This window comes from Dermochelys coriacea, chromosome 3 (assembly GCF_009764565.3).
Source record: "Dermochelys coriacea isolate rDerCor1 chromosome 3, rDerCor1.pri.v4, whole genome shotgun sequence".
Classification (NCBI taxonomy): Eukaryota; Metazoa; Chordata; order Testudines; family Dermochelyidae; genus Dermochelys; species Dermochelys coriacea.
In genome coordinates this window covers 147,566,180-147,582,929 of record NC_050070.1, presented here as the reverse complement: position 1 = coordinate 147,582,929, position 16,750 = coordinate 147,566,180, and the positions used below count along the sequence as shown (strand labels likewise).

The 16,750-nt window shown below is 43.4% G+C and overlaps 1 protein-coding gene and 1 long non-coding RNA gene across 2 annotated transcripts in view; one reads left to right on the top strand and one right to left on the bottom strand.

Moving 5' to 3' along the window:
- LOC119853659 (sulfotransferase 6B1-like) overlaps positions 1–16,750 on the top strand; it is a 44,568-nt gene that overhangs the window by 23,782 nt on the left and 4,036 nt on the right. The gene's annotated exons all lie outside the window — the stretch shown is intronic.
- On the bottom strand, positions 1,398–16,225 carry LOC122459451. Its single transcript, XR_006280158.1, has 2 exons — positions 16,177–16,225; positions 1,398–1,587 (listed from the first exon to the last, which is right to left on the bottom strand). It is a non-coding gene; the product is annotated as an uncharacterized LOC122459451 (long non-coding RNA).

Here is a 16,750-nt window from a genome sequence, read left to right as displayed (position 1 = left end):
TCACTCGATCACAGATCTTAGAGTGGCTATACTTCAACAAAAAAGCTTCAAAAACAGACTCCAACGAGAGACTGCTGAATTGGAATTAATTTGCAAACTGGATACAATTAACTTAGGCTTGAATAGAGACTGGGAATGGATGAGTCATTACACAAAGTAAAACTATTTCCCCATGGTATTTCTCCCTCCCACCCCACCCCCCACTGTTCCTCTGATATTCTTGTTAACTGCTGGAATTAGCCTACCTTGCTTGTCACCATGAAAGGTTTTCCTCCTTTTCCCCCCCCTGCTGCTGGTGATGGCTTATCTTAAGTGATCACTCTCCTTACAGTGTGTATGATAAACCCATTGTTTCAAGTTCTCTGTGTGTGTGTATATAAATCTCTCCTCTGTTTTTTCCACCAAATGCATCCGATGAAGTGAGCTGTAGCTCACGAAAGCTTATGCTCTAATAAATTTGTTAGTCTCTAAGGTGTCACCAGTACTCCTTTTCTTTTTGCGAATACAGACTAACACGGCTGCTACTCTGAAACCTCTGATATTCTTGTTAACTGCTGGAATTAGCCTACCTTGCTTGTCACCATGAAAGGTTTTCCTCCTCCTCCCCCCCCCCCCCCCCCCGCTGCTGGTGATGGCTTATCTTAAGTGATCACTCTCCTTACAGTGTGTATGATAAACCCATTGTTTCATGTTCTCTGTGTGTGTGTGTATATAAATCTCTCCTCTGTTTTTTCCACCAAATGCATCCGATGAAGTGAGCTGTAGCTCACAAAAGCTTATGCTCTAATAAATTTGTTAGTCTCTAAGGTGCCACAAGTACTCCTTTTCAAATCTGTTGTTCATCTGCAGCTTGAACTGCACCTTTACTGCTGGATGTGCTAGCTTTCTAGTATCACACATATGCTCTGCCTTGCCTGGTGCTGCCTTCTCTAGCTTTATTTGGATCATCCGAATAACAAGATGGCGGTCACTTCCCACATCAATACTTTTGCTGTTGGAAGCTAGGGTGTGGTCTTCTCCAACTCCAATTAATGGCAACATAGTCTAGCTAAGGGGAAGTCAATTATTTTTGGTCAAGGTAGAGTCAAGATCCAGACTCTAGAGAAAATAATAAAAATAATAACAACAAGTAAATAAGATTTTGGGGTCCGTTCAAAAGCATCTGGTGGTCCAGATTTGGCCCGCGGCCTCCCTATTGACCACCTCAGTCTAGCTATTTCTGGGTGAAGCCATCATTTGATCCCCACGTCAGTTTTGTCTTTCCTTTGGGGCAACATTATTTCCATACATCTATATGGGTGTAAGAGGTATTTGGCTAAATATGTAGAACACATGAATGATATACTAGAGTGCCTATATAATAGAGTGGCTATTTTGTTTAATTTTTTCATAATCTGCCAGTGATTCAGGTTGATTCCTGCTCCAGATCCAAATTTTCTGAAAGTCCAAGGGTCTTTAGCATCGTGGGGTCTTGCTTTGGACGCATTTCTCATCTTCAGTAGATAATTTGTTCATCTATGTATCCTATATTCTCTGCAGCCTTGTATGAAGTTCTTGTAGAGTCCATTGATTTGATGGTAAATCATCCTGGCAAGAGATTAACAGGAGAATGCATCAAGGGTTCTGTACTAGATCTAGTGGTGCTTAATATAATTATTAATGATCAGGAAAGATGAGTGAGTAATGAGGTAGCAAAATTTGCAGATTGAACTAGGTTATTGATGTTAATGAAGACCAGAGAGGACTGTGAGGAATTTCAGAGACATTTAAACATGCTAGGTGAGGGGGGAAAATGAAGTTTAATATTGATAAATACAAAGTAATGCACATTGGAGGGAAAAATTTAAATTAGTCACACACTTTACAAAAAGAAAAGGAGTACTTGTGGCACCTTAGAGACTAACAAATTTATTAGAGCATAAGCTTTCGTGAGCTACAGCTCACTTTGAGCTGTAGCTCACGAAAGCTTATGCTCTAATAAATTTGTTAGTCTCTAAGGTGCCACAAGTACTCCTTTTCTTTTTGCGAATACAGACTAACACGGCTGCTACTCTGACACTTTACAAAGTTATTAATTAATTGTATTAATGCAGGACAGGGACCTGGGTGTCATTCTAGACAGCTCAGTGAAGACCGCTGCTGAAGGCGCAGGTGTTTTTATTAAAAAAAAATATGAGGATGTGTATACAATGGAATGGAGAATTATATGGAAAATATTATAATGTCCTTATATAAATCAGTTGTGCAGCCTCATCTGGAATATTGTGTGCAATACCAGTACCCTTGTCTCAAAAAAAATTTCATAATTAAGGGATTCAGAGAAGGGAGAAAATGATGATTAAGGACATGGAAAATCTTATCTGAAGAGATTGGAAAGGTTGGGATTGTTTACCTCAGTAAGGAGTATATAAAATAATAAATGGCCTAAAGATGGGAGATCTGGACCTTCTTTTCAAGCTATCCTGCCATGGCTCAAGAGTGTGAATACCTCTAGGCAGATTGTTAAGAACCAGGGCACAAACCCCAAATTGGTTGTGAGTTTTATACTTAGATTTCACCAACCAATTATCAAGTATACACTCCTCAGGCACTATAACAGCCTTAACATGAAGTCACAGTATGCTGATCTATGCTGCAATCCAGGTAAGCTTACATTTGTGATAGATGGTCCCTTATACCAAAGAATATTGCACAGCAATATTCTGGTTACTCCCAGTCCCAAAGGACCAGTCACTTACCCCAGATCAGTTGCACCTTAGATCTTACACCGAAGACAAAGCTTGTAGTCAATGCTATAATAAACTATCTGAAGATTTATTATATAGTAAAAGGAAATGAGTTATTTACAAGGTTAAAGCAGGTAAACTGATATATACACACACGAGTTACAATCTTAAATTCCAATAAGTAATAGAAGTGTCTAGAATAAACAAGCACTGTGGGTACATCTACATTAGAATAAAAGACCCATGCCATGATCACAGCAGGCTTTGGTCAGCTGATTGGGACTTGGGATGCAGGATTAAAATTACTGTGTAGACGATCGTGCTTGGGGTAGAGCCAGAGTTCTGGGACCCTACCCCATTGTAGAATTACTGTATTGTAAACACAAATGATTAACTATTACCTTACACTGTGGATCACAGATGTTATAAATGAGATTAATGAATGCGGCGATTTATCACTATTCAATAAAGTCTAAACACTAAGCACATTTTTATAACTCTAATATGTATTTTAACAATACTGACACACAGGCAAACCAGAGCAATTCCGGCTATGTTCTGGTCAGTATCCAAGTAAGGCATGGCGACCTTGGCATGAGCTGACACATGGTTTGCTAGCATCACACTTCTATTTCTTTGTCTCGTTAAAAAAAGACAGTGGGAAATTCAATGAAATTAAAAGGTAAAAAATTCAAAACTGATCAAAGGAAATAGTTTTTCACACCGTGCATACTTAGATTGTAGAACTTGCTGCCACTGGAAGTAGTTGACGTCCCCACACTGTCTGGTAAAGCATTCAATGTATTTAATGAAATGCCAAGCGAACAGGCTTTGAAATATGCTGAATTTAAAAAGGATGTATTGCAAAGGTTTCACATTACCCCTGAAGTGTATAGAATGAAATTTAGATGGTTCAAAATGCATGCCAAAAAGAGTTACAGAAAATACTTGTATAAATGTGATTTGATGAAAAAATGGGTGAACGGGAAGGGGGCAGAGAATTATGATCAGTTGTTCAATCTTTTTGTACAAGAACAATTCCTGAGCGTATTTTCTGAAGAAATCAGAACAAGTTCTTTGTGGAAAACCCCTGGATTTGGTTAAAAAAGCTGTGGCTCTTGCTGACACACACACACACGTATATATATATATATATATATATATATATATATATATATATAAGCTAAAGCAGGGGTTCTCAAACTGGGGGTCAGGATCCCTCCGTGTCATGAGGTTATTACATGGGGGGTTGTGAGCTGTCAGCCTCCACCCCAAATCCCGCTTTGCCTCCAGCATTTATAATGGTGTTAAATATATAAAAAGTGTTTTTAATGTATGGGGGGGGGTCGCACTCAGAGGCTTGCTGTGTGAAAGGGGTCACCAGTACAAAAGTCTGAGAACCACTGAGCTAAAGCATCCAGTGACTGCAACCACAGAGGGAAGGACAGAAACCCAGTGTTAAGGTGGGCCCTGTTTTGTCCCTGGGAAGAGAGAGGGTGGTTGGGAGTGCAGGCATTCTCCTTCCCAGAACAGATCATCCCTGGGACTATCACTTGCAGTACAGGAGAATAGTTCAAGAATGTGTTTCACCTGTGATTCTACTGAATGTCTGAGGAAAGAAAGAAGTTCAGTTCATACCCTGTCCAGCCCAAGTTTAATGCACCTGTTCTTAACATAGAATCCCAAGAGATATCTGCAGGTCATATGATTGATTTTGTGAGATCTGATCTATTGGGGGGTAAAGATGGAATTTGTTAAAACTGCCAAGGCAAATGGCAAAGAATGCCTTGGGTGGAGAGACAGTAGTAGTAGTGCACATATTTCTCTGGTCAGGGGAAGCACAGTTAAACAGTCAGACATGCTCCCTGGAGAGAATGCAGAACTAGCACTGGGATGAGATAAAGTCACTGTACTTCTGGCTAAAGTACACATGGAGTGTAACGAGCTGGAGTGAACTTTGAAAACTGGTGTGCTGAATAGTATTTTAACAGCAATTCTTGTGGAAAATTATATTTTGTCTATAGCTAAAGGTTAATATAGTAACTTGCAGCAAAAAATAATATTCTGTGATCTCAAAGGAGAATTGTGTGGACAAAGCAGCAGCTCTGGGGGAGGGGATGATCCTAGCCTCAGCTTATCAGGAGAAAGCAAGTGCTTTCAGGTGTAGAAGGGGCCAAAGCAGAGGAGGATAGCCAGCATACACAGCTAAAAGGGGAGTTGCTGTCTCCCGAAACAAGAAAGATCAGGTTGCCTTTAGCCAAGGTTTTGCAAATAAAGAGCAGACCCTATGCTAGAAGGCATCCCTGGGTACATCCTGAAGGGGACCCCCCAGTAAGGAGATATGGGGAAAGGTTTTTTGAACAGGAAGAAAAATTTTACAGAGAAGGATCCATGGGGAAGGACAAAAGCCCTGGGAACCTTATAAGCAGCCACTCCAGCACTGTGGGGAGTCAGTGTTGCTACCCATGATTGCTCTTTTGCTGGTCACTTGAAGACACAGAGAACCGACCAGAGGTTAAAGAAGAATTTTTTACTGGCCAGGGATAATAATGAGAGACTATTGCAGATCTTGTGACTTACGTCAGAAGTGAAAAAAAGACCTGCAGGACCGCAAAAAGTCCCTCTACGCTCCTTGCCTGTAATACACGAGGCATTTTATAAGGCAGCAATGAACATTGAATGCCCTGTGCCACATCCTACTAAAAGGAGAAAAAATATATCTTGGTTATAGTAGATTGTGCCACTAAGTAGCCAGACCAGGTTGCTGTGAGTAACATAGAAGCTGATTCTATAGCCAAAGTCCTTTTCACTATTTTTAGCAGACTGGGTTTCCCTAAAGAGATGTGATCAGATCAAGGGTCAAATTTCATGTCCCAGTCATTCAGTGAGTTATGGAATTTGTGTGGGGGATGAAAGATGCCCCTTTTCACCTAGAGACAAATGGGTTGGTGGAGAGATTCAGTGGGATCCTGAAATCTATGCTGGGGATATATGCCAACAAGCGCATCCAGGATTGGGATGAAAAGTTACCTTAGGTTACTTGCTTATAGGGAAGTGTCCCAAGAATCTACAAGATTTGCCCCCATTTGATTTTCCATACTGCAGGAAAGTGAGTGAAGTTTTAGAGCTCACCAGAGACTCTTGGGAAGGGAACATCGAGGCAGAAGGGGCACCTGTGACTGAATATGTACAAAGGTTCAGAGTTAAAGGGCATGATGGATGTGGTTCAGGATAACCTGAGACAGTCAAAACAAAAGGTCTAGTATGACAAACATACCTGTAAACGCTCTTTTGAAGTAGGAGACTTGGTGGTAGTGAAAAAATACAAAATGTAAAACTCATGGGAGGGACCTTTTGAAGTAATAGAAGAGGAGCATATATGACGTACGTATGTCAAAAGACGTCACAGTAATGCTCACAGATGCTGCATATAAACAGGTTTAAAGCTTATGACAGCAGAGAAGCAATGGTCAACATGATTTGTTGTGTTGAAGGGGAAACTGAGGCATCCCACTTCATTGATTTGATGGCTGAATGTCAAGACAATTTATCACTTGAAAGCAATGAGATATGCAATGAATTAACACAGACTGAAAGGGCAGAGATTCTGGCTATATTGAAGAGCCACAAACAAGTTTTCTCCAGCAAGCTAGGGAAGACTAGTGATCACCCATAAGATTGACACTGTAGGTCCTTAGCCTGCACTCAGCTGGGCTTATCACACCACTGGTGCATTGCTAGAGCAAATCCGTACAGAAATACAGAGCATGCTAAACTTGAGGGTGACTTAAGAATCTGAGAGCCTTTGGGCATCACCCATTGTGCTTGTTCCCAAGAAAGATAAACCTTAAGGTTTTGTGTGGGCTATAGAAAACTGAATGCTCTCACTGTTTCAGATGTTTATCCAATGCCCAGAATTGATGATATGCTTGATATTTTAAGCAAAGCAAGATATCTTAGCATATTTGACTTTGTAAAAGGGTATTCGCAGAGTCCTTTAGACCCTGATGCACAGAAAAAAATCTGCTTTTATTACTGGTATGGAACTGTATGACTTCAAAATGTTACCATTTGGGTTAATTAATGCAGGATGCACTTTTCAGCAGCTGACCAACCAAAAGTTAAATGGATTGCAGGACTTCACAAGGGTCTATGTCAATGATATAGCAGTGTTCAGCAACTCTTGGTCTGATCACAAGAAACACTTGGGGATTGTATTATCAAAGCTCAAAGAGGCAGGCCTGACTATAAAAGCCTCTAAGTATAAAATAGGAGAAAGAGTATTTCCTTTTTTAGATCATTGGGTAGGGAATGGTCAAAGCTCTCCTGATCCCTTAAAGGTAGAAGCCATTTTAAACTGGACTGTGGTCCAAACCAAAAAGCAGGTTCACTCTTTCAAAGGCCTACCTATTTCATTACTACCGCTGATTTGGTTATGATTTCAGTGACATTGTATCTGCAATCACAGATTTGTGTAAAAAGACAAAGCCAAACAAGGTTGTGTGGACAACTGCCTGTAAAAGAGGGATTTGATCAGGTACAGAAAATCTTGTCTGAAAAGCCTTTTCTGGCCTATCCAGATTTTGACCAAATATTTGAAGTCTGTGCAGATGCATCAGATGCCAGGTTAGGTGCGCTTTTGCTGCAGTCAGTGGAAAGTTAAAAAACAACAACAACATGCCTTTGCTTTCTTAAGCAAAAAACTGACATCTACTCAACAGAATTACTCTGTCATAGAGAAGGAATGTTGTGCCACAGCGCGGACAGTCAAGCAGTTACGGCCCAATCTTTTAACAGGAAATTCAGGGTACTAAATGACCATTCTCCACTAGTTTGGAGGCATAAATTCTAAGATGCTACTTTGAAGCATCACACTCCAGGAATATGATAATACAGATTGTGTATGTTAAGGGGAAAGAAAATATTGTGGCTGATGCCCTATCTACAAAGCAGGGTACTGACCCAGTGCATGCAGTTCAGCCAGGGGTTAATCCTTCTACAGTTTTGTAAAGAGGTGCATGTGACCCTAAGAACCCCTGTATTCACAGCCTACACACTACTATGATATTTATACAAACTATGCCTTGGGAGGTATCATCTGAAAACTAACACCATACTGGTCAATAGTATAATTGGAGATTATATGTGACAATGCTGCATGTGGAATTACAGCTGTCCTCTGATATTGTTTTAAAATCTGTATTTGAACAAAGCAGAAACAAATAAATCAGGGTGACCAGTGACAATGGAATTGAAGTTTACACTTGTGGTAAACAGAACCATCAAAGCTCACAAGGTGTTTGGGGAGTCAGCATGTCGGGATCAAAAATAATTGTGTATTTGCTTGTCTAACCAGGCTGGTCATCAGGCAGAGACAATGAAGGTTCACTTACACAAAAGGGAAACAAAGCCATCAAGCGCAGGGGCAGGTAATGACTCAACTGTCAACAAGGGATGGAAACAGCACCCCCAGAAAGCCTTTCTGCTTATTGAAGCAAGGTCAATGAGCTTTAAGAGAGATGCTTTTCAAAGGTTTACTGAACTAAAAAGAGAGGAACAGTGGACTCCTAGGAAATCTTTCAGCTAAGACAACAAACCAACACCTCGTACTTCTATGGAAGGTCCTGATGGAGAGACAGTCAGCCATGCTGAACCAAGGGCAATTGGTGAGCAAAACCATCTTACACAAAGACTGTGCCTTGCTAGATTAAGTTTCAGATTTTTAGCTGCGTGTTTTCACTTTGATTTGCTTGTAACTATCTCTAGCTTTAATTCTTGTACTTGGCCACCCTTAACCTAAGTCCTATTGCTAATAAACTTGTTTAATTTTAATCTGAACCAACCCAGTGCTATGTTTGGATTGAAGTAATTGTTAACTCTAGTTAATGTGGCAAGCTGCTGGGTATTGCTTCTTTATAGGACCAAATGAATGTTATTTCTCTGAGTAGTCCAGGAGATGTCTGGATACTCCGGGGTAGATGGTTTGGAAGAAATTTGGGACTGGGGTGTGTGTTTGGGTCTCTTGACTAGTAGTGAAGAAAGCTGGTGGAGACCAGAGTGTGGCTATGGTATAACAAGCAGGCTGCTGGAGTCAGAGTTACTGAACCAGGGTTGCTTATCACACACACTGAATGCATGCCTGTATGCTGGCTGAGAGCATCCAGACAATGAGCTGCAGCAGCAGAGCATTTGAAAGCACCCAGGGTTGCAGAGAAGGCAGTGACACAACCTCTCACTGGTCTGGATTGCAACCCAAAACTTGACAACATTGTGACTGCGAAGATTTATTTGAATCACTTAGGCTATTTCTACACTAGAAACATTACAGTAGCACGGGTGCAGTGCTAGAGCAGCACAATAGAAACGACACTACCGCAATGGAATGGGTTCTTCTGTCAATGTAGTAAATCCAGTTCTTTGAGAGGTGGTAGCTAGCTTTGTCTACACTGGGGCTTAGGTTGTAAAAAGAGCTGGGTCTACCTAATTTTCTACTGTTGACCAGTCCTTATCCACCAGATGAAAAGAAATAATACTTCCCTCCCCCATTATCTCAGTACAGCGAAGAATCTGTGCATATTCTAATAAATGATTCTTGGAAAAATAAAGTATACTGGTTGATTGTTAATACAGTGTAAGGGCCTAGACCTGCAAATATGTATGTTGGTGAGTAACTTTACACACACAAGTAGTCTCACTGGGGTAAATTATTCACATGGTGAGTGTTTGCAGAGCCTTAAACAAGTATTTTTTTAACTTTTAAAAATAATTCACCATTTCACAAGTGCAATATCAGACAGGTTATGTGATAGGCTGTACACATACTCTATGAATATACACACACTGCTTCGCTCCTGATCACTTTAAAGTGAATTTAAAGAATTAATTTGTGTTCATTTCTTTAACTGCCATGCAGAATCTTGCGGTATGAAAAATATTTGGAAGAAAGTAAAAATTCAAGTCTGCAATGAATTTCTAAAATAACCCCATTCATGAAAGAGAACAACTATTGAAGGATTAGATCTAACCTCTCCAGAACATATTAAAATTAGCTTGTATATTTACTCTAAGGGCTAATTTAAATATAGGTAAAAAACAAAATAAATTAAAATATCTCTTGTATTTAATTTCAGTCTGTGAGACCTCCTGTTTTGACCATGTTCTGGTCTGGAACAAACACATGGACAAGGGAATATCATGATCATCACATATGAAGAAATGAAAGGTGAATTTTTGTAGAAATTAAAAAAACCTCTTAGGTGCTGAATTTGTATCTGATACGGAATGGCTCCCTAGTAGTAATAACGCTATGCTATTTCATCACCGTATATTTTTAACAGATTTCCATGCCCCCACCTTTTGTCTCTCCCCTTTTTTGTCCAATGAGTTGAGCATATGGTTTTGGAAGTCCCTCTTACCCTTCCCACTTTCTCTGGGGCCACTAAGTGTTTGTTTTGGACTCATGGTTGTTTTGGTTCTGTCAGCCATTTTGGGAAAAATGACATGCTTATTATACAGTTAGTACAATTCTAATAATGTCTATAAGCAATTGTACAAAGTCTTAAAGACAGAAGTGTTAATACACGTATATCCCTGCATTTTCTCCATTTTTAGAAATGAAGGTGAGGTGGGGGACAAGAGCCCACAATGGGATATGGAGATTGTCTCTGGAGTGGGTTAGCAGAGTGACACTGGGAAGCTTTTCCTTTAAAAGTGTTTGTTCTGTTTTAACAGGTATGACCTTTGGGCACTGATAACAGCATTTTGGAAAACAACCAAGTGGGTAATCCTCACCCAGTCTCAGACCTTTGTTTTAACAGCTATGTAAAGAATGTATCAGTATTTCTGAAAAAACAAACAAAAAATTATTGGTGTTGCAGAGAGCTGGGGAGAGGAGGAAAGCCAAATGCAAAACTTTGTCAATGTTAAGACTGTAACTAGGCCACTGATGGACGACACTTTAGCTATTTAAAAATAATACTGTAGTTTGGAAGCCAGGAATCTAGAGTATGTTGTAGCCCGTAACAACCCTGAACTCCAGAAAGTGTGGGAATTCTGAGTCAAGATACCAACCCCAAATTTAACTTTACCTTTGTTATCCATACTTATCCTCCCCTTACTAATAGGGGAAACTATTACATAACTTTGCAAAAATATGAAAGTCTTCCTTACTGTGTATATGAAGTATAAAACTTGTGTTTTGTTGGGTCTTGATATCCACCCTTCTGCACATACCCTGCACAAGGGGATCCCAAACCTGTCTTCCAAGACTTTTTACATGACCCTTGGGGTCATGCTGAGACTGGACATAATTAGTTTGATTTCTGGCCTATATCTGAGTTATGGAGTCTCTGAAGAATGGATCTAACTGGGTTATGTTGAGTCCCTTGTGGAGAGTGGCAGGTTCTTATGTGGAAGGTTAATATTAGATATTGTGGTAGCTAGCCCGAACAATGAAGGTAGTCTCGTGGTGTTGGCCAAGTTAGGGTTTAGCTATGTATTAACATTAGGCTTATAGGAGCAAGTTAGGCACAATCTTTACTCTGAAGAACCCCCAATCTCTCCCTAGTAAAACCATGGTAATCCTATAAGGATGAGAAGCAGTTACCCCACCCCTTTCTCTCTCCTGTCATTGTTGTGACTCATCCAGTTTTGCTACTCCCAGTTTTCACGCAACAAACTGCATAGATTCTACAGCAGAGGTGGGCAAACTGGCCCACGGGCCACATCCAGCCCGCGGGACTGTCCTGCCCTGCCCTTGGGCTCCTGGCCAGGGAGGCTAGCGCCCGGCCCCTCTTCTGCTGTCCCCCCCCCCCCGCAGCCACCTTGCCTGCCACCAGAGCTCTGGGTGGCGGGGCTGTGCGCTCATGCAGGGCAGTGCGGCAGCGTGTCTGGCTCCGGCCAGGCGGCGGCCAGACATACTGCTTTGAGCAGCATGGTAAAAGGGCCAAGGGGTTGGATAAGGGGCAGGGGGTCCCGGGGGGCAATCAGGGGATAGGGAGCAGGGGGTGGTTGGATGGGGTGGAGGTTTGGGGTGGGGTGGTCAGGGGATGATCAGGGGACAGAGGGCGGTTGGATAGGGCAGAAGTTTGGGGGTTAGATGGGGGTGGGGTCCTGGGGGCGATTAGGGGGTGGGGTCCCAGGAGGGGGCGTCAAGGGACAAGGAGCGGGGGTGGGGGAGTTGGATGGGTGGGGAGTTCTGAGGGGGGCAGTGAGGGGGTGGGAAGTGGGAGGGGTTGAATAGGGGGCAGGGGCCAGGCTGTTTGGGGAGGCATTGGCTCTCCATACAGTTTCGCACCCCAGTGTGGCCCTCCGGCCAAAAAGTTTGCCCACCCTTGTTCTACAGCAGCAAATCCCAGGCTGCCCCACATAGATAAGTTTACACAAGGTGGAAAACTAGCAGCAAGGGGGTCAGGTGAAAGAGTATTAGACGGACAGCCAGTTGCGACCTGACGTGGTAGTCACCGACGAGGACCAGAAAAAGATCATCGTCATCGACATCACGGTCTCCTTTGAGAACAGGACCCTGGCCTTCCGTGAATCCCGAGCTCATAAGCTGGAAAAATACGCCCCCCTGGCCAACACCCTGAGAGTGAAGGGCTACGAGGTGCAGATGGATGCCCTGATTGTCGGAGCCCTGGGTGCTTGGGACCCCTGCAACGAGCATGTGCTGTGGACCTGCGGGATTGGTCGACGGTACGCACAGCTCATGCGGCACCTCATGGTCTCGGACACAATCCAATGGTCCAGGGACATCTACATCGAACACATCACCGGCCACAGACAGTACCAGGAGGTGTGAGCCGGTTCAACATAGTGCATTAACCATGGGAAAGGGACTGAGAGACTTTTTTTTTCATTGGACCATATGAACTGGAACCATAAACTCACTGAACATTAAATCCCCACCAAATGAGGGTAGATCCATGCTCATCATCGTATCCGCTCATTATACTCCACACCTGAACATAGCCATTATATGGACAACATACCTCCATATCTCAATGTCTGTACTTTGACCCATTAAACTTTTACCCCCAATCGGGGAGATTGCAGATTATGTATTCCTTATGCCACCCACTCCTAAACTGAACTTCGCACCCCTTGATAATCTGTACCTTATTCCCTGATAACCAGAAACTTCTATGCCTAAACTCTGTACCGTTTTCTTTTTATTTCAACATTATCTTAATAAAATTATCATTCTGTGCGGAGACTGAGGGGTTGAATCAGCATAATTTATCTCCCTTCTATCCCAATAGTAATGTCTATAGCAGGGGTCGGCAACATTTCAGAAGTGGTGTGCCGAGTCTTCATTTATTCACTTTAATTTAAGGTTTCGCGTGCTAGTAATACATTTTAACGTTTTTTAGAAGGTCTCTCTCTATAAGTCTATATATTATATTACTAAACTATTGTCATATGTAAAGTAAACAAGGTTTTCAAAATGTTTAAGAAGCTTCATTTAAAATTAAATTAAAATGCTGATCTTACGCCGCTCAGCCTGCTGCCAGCCTGGGGTTCCGTTCACCTAGGCCAGCAGCAGGCTGAGCAGGGCATGCGGCCGGGACCCCGGCTGGCAAGGGCCTGGCAGCCAGATCCCCAGACCAGCAGCGGGCTGAGCGGGGCCGGCAGCCGGGACCCCAGACCATCAGTGGGCTGAGTGGCTCAGCCCGCTGCCACTCAGGGGTTCCATCCATCGGCTCCTGCCAGCCAGGGTCCCAGCTGCCGGCCCCACTCAGCCCATTGCCAGCCTGGGATCCTGGCCCTGCCCACATACAGTGGGTACCTACCTTCTCCCTGGTTCTGGCCATTCTCTTCCTCTCTCTCTGCATTGAGTTGAGTGTGGGAGGGCCCTGAGCACAGGGCTGGGGGTGGAGGAGCAGGCTGGGGGTTGGAGTGTAAGGTCTGGCCAGGAGCTAGAATGAGGGAGGGGGCTCAGGGTTGGGGCAGGAGGTTTGGGTGTGGAGCGCTTACCTGGGCAGCTCCCATTTGGTGCGAGGGGTGCAGGTAGGAATGTGTGTGGGGGGGGGGTTGTGCAGGAGCTCCCGTTTGGTGCTCCTGGTGGGGGTGAGAATGTGGGGGGTGTAATAGTCAGGGCATGGGGTGTGTGGGGGCTGGGTATGTGTGGGGGTGCAGAAGTCAGGGCAGGGGGCTGGGTATGTGTGGGCATGCTGGAGTTAAGGCTGGGGTCGTGGGGGGTACAGGGGTCAGGGCAGAGGACTGGGAGTGTGTGAGGAAGGTGCAGGGGTCAGGTCAGAGGTCTGGGTGTGTGCGTGGGGGGGTGCAGGGGTCAGGGCAGAGGGCTGGAGGCATGTGTGGGTGGTGCTGGAGTCAGGGCTGGGGTCGTGGAGGGTGCAGGGGTCAGAGCAGGAGGCTGGAGTGTGTGAGGGGGATGCAGGGATCAGGGCAGAGGGCTGGGTGTGTGAGGGGGGTGCAGGGGTCAGGGCAGAGGGCTGGGGGTGTGGGCTAAGGTCATGGGGGTGCTCCCAGCTCCCTGTCCAGAGCGGCTCACTGCAGGGGGCTGGAGGGGATATGCCCTGATTCCACCCCCTTCCCCAAGGCCCTGCCCTCACCTCTTCTCCGCCTCCTCCCTGGAGCAGAGAGCACACTGCAGCTCCACTTCTCCCCCTCCCTCGCAAGGGCCATCAGCTGATCGGGGGCAGGGAGAGAGAGGAGATGGGGCAGGAACCCAGCACACTGGGGGAACAGGTGGGGGGAGGGGATCTTGCCTGCCCTGCAGCAACAGCCGGCAGGACCAAGCTTCTTCACTCTACCCTCGCAGGGAGAAGAGCGGTTCGGGGCGGGCAGGATTTTTAATGGCATGCTGCTGCCTGCTGGGGTCCTGGCCTGGGTTCGGCAGTGGGCGCTGAGCGGGGCCAGCGGCTGGGACCCTGCAGGCAGCCGCGTGCCATTGAAAATCGGCTGGTGTCCCATAGGTTGCCGACCCCTGTTACAGACTGTGATCAAGTCACCATTTAACATTCTCTTTGTTAAACTAAATAGATTAAGCTCCTGGAGTCTGTAATTACAAGGCTTGTTTTCTAATCTCTGAATCATGCTCTTGGCTTTTCTCTGAACACCGTCCAATTTATCAACTTCCTTCTTGAATTGTGGGCACAGTTTCTTCATTTGTAAAATAGAATTAATACTGGTTTATCTCACAGAGTTACTGTGAGACTTAATTCATTAGTGCTTGCAAATATTTGAGAACCTCAAATGTCATAACATGGAGCAAAATCTGAGCCAGCAATGTAGGACTGAGAGAGAATGTTCATCCCCCAGCCAGCAGCTGTTGGTGCACAGCTGGAAAACAATTCCTACCACAAGAAATGGAGGAGTAGCCAACATGGTCTGTTGTTCTCCTGTTCCCTATATTGGATTTCTAGTGCAGTGAACTCACTGCTTATCCCTTTCATGATCTATCTGCTCTGGAACTCTCCTCTACAGTGCACAGGCAGAAGTGGAGTCCCGGTATGTGTGTGTGTTTTCTGCAGCAGCAGCCGCAGGTGTGCGCTCTGTCTCTGCCACTTTAGGCCTAAATGCTTCAACATAAAAAAGCATAAAAGCTGGGCCTATATAACCAATGAATTAATAGAAGGAAAAACACAGCTTTCTCTTTTTAACTGTCTGGCTTTTCTATGCAAGCTACTTTGGGATAATTTTGAAATCTCTGCTAAAATGTTTATTTTCAAATTACAATTTTGCAAAAGGTAGGCTTTAATAATAAATGTCACTTCAGTGACATTATGAATGATAAGAAGAAGAAAAGGAGTACTTGTGGCACCTTAGAGACTAACAAATTTATTAGAGCATAAGCTTTCGTGAGCTACAGCTCACTTCATCGGATGCATTTGGTGGAAAAAACAGAGGAGAGATTTATATACACACACAGAGAACATGAAACAATGGGTTTATCATACACACTGTAAGGAGAGTGATCACTTAAGATAAGCCATCACCAGCAGCAGGGGGGGGGAAGGAGGAAAACCTTTCATGGTGACAAGCAAGGTTTCCCCCCCCTGCTGCTGGTGATGGCTTATCTTAAGTGATCACTCTCCTTACAGTGTGTATGATAAACCCATTGTTTCATGTTCTCTGTGTGTGTATATAAATATAAATATATATAAATTTATATAAATATAAATCTCTCCTCTGTTTTTTCCACCAAATGCATCCGATGAAGTGAGCTGTAGCTCACGAAAGCTTATGCTCTAATAAATTTGTTAGTCTCTAAGGTGCCACAAGTACTCCTTTTCTTTTTGCGCATACAGACTAACACAGCTGCTACTCTGAAAGAAGAAGAAGAGAAACTACAATTTAACAATGACTACATATATAGTTTTTTATGGTAAAATGTACAGATACTATAAATTGTCAGCATCTTTAAGGTAGGAATATTATGGTTCACTGTTGTCACTTTTTGTTTTGCTTTAGAAAATAAAAAACATACCTTCTCCAAGTATCTTTTCCACGCGTCTCCATTATGATGATATTCCCAAGGCTGTCTTTGAGAATAAGGAGAAGGTAAGTGAGCATTTTAATAATGGAGGACACTATCTACTTTCCAAGCAACTCCCTGGAGTTCTCTGGGAAGTTATTAGGTTTAGGGCTGCCTGGAAACAAGAATTCTGTTTTTTCAAAAAAATTCCAAGGTTTTGGAATTTGGTTTTGTTCCACAACCAAGATTTTATTTTTTGTGAAAAACTTAAGAGGGAAAAGAGAGCAGGCATCTGAACCTGAATTAAAGTAGAGACTTGAATATGGGTCTCCCACATCTCAGATAAGTGTTTAACCACTAGGCTACTGATTGATTTTTTTTTCTCTCTCTCTTATATATATTAACCAAAAATTCCAGCCTGGCCAAAAATTCCAACCTCCAGAGGTTGGAGCTACAATCAAAATAGATACAATAGAATTTAATGGTTACTGATCATTGTAATTCACACAAAGGGGTCAAATCTTAGATTCCAGTCCTGCAAGTTGATCTGTATGAGATAGCCCTTATTGCTCCGTGGAGCCCCCAT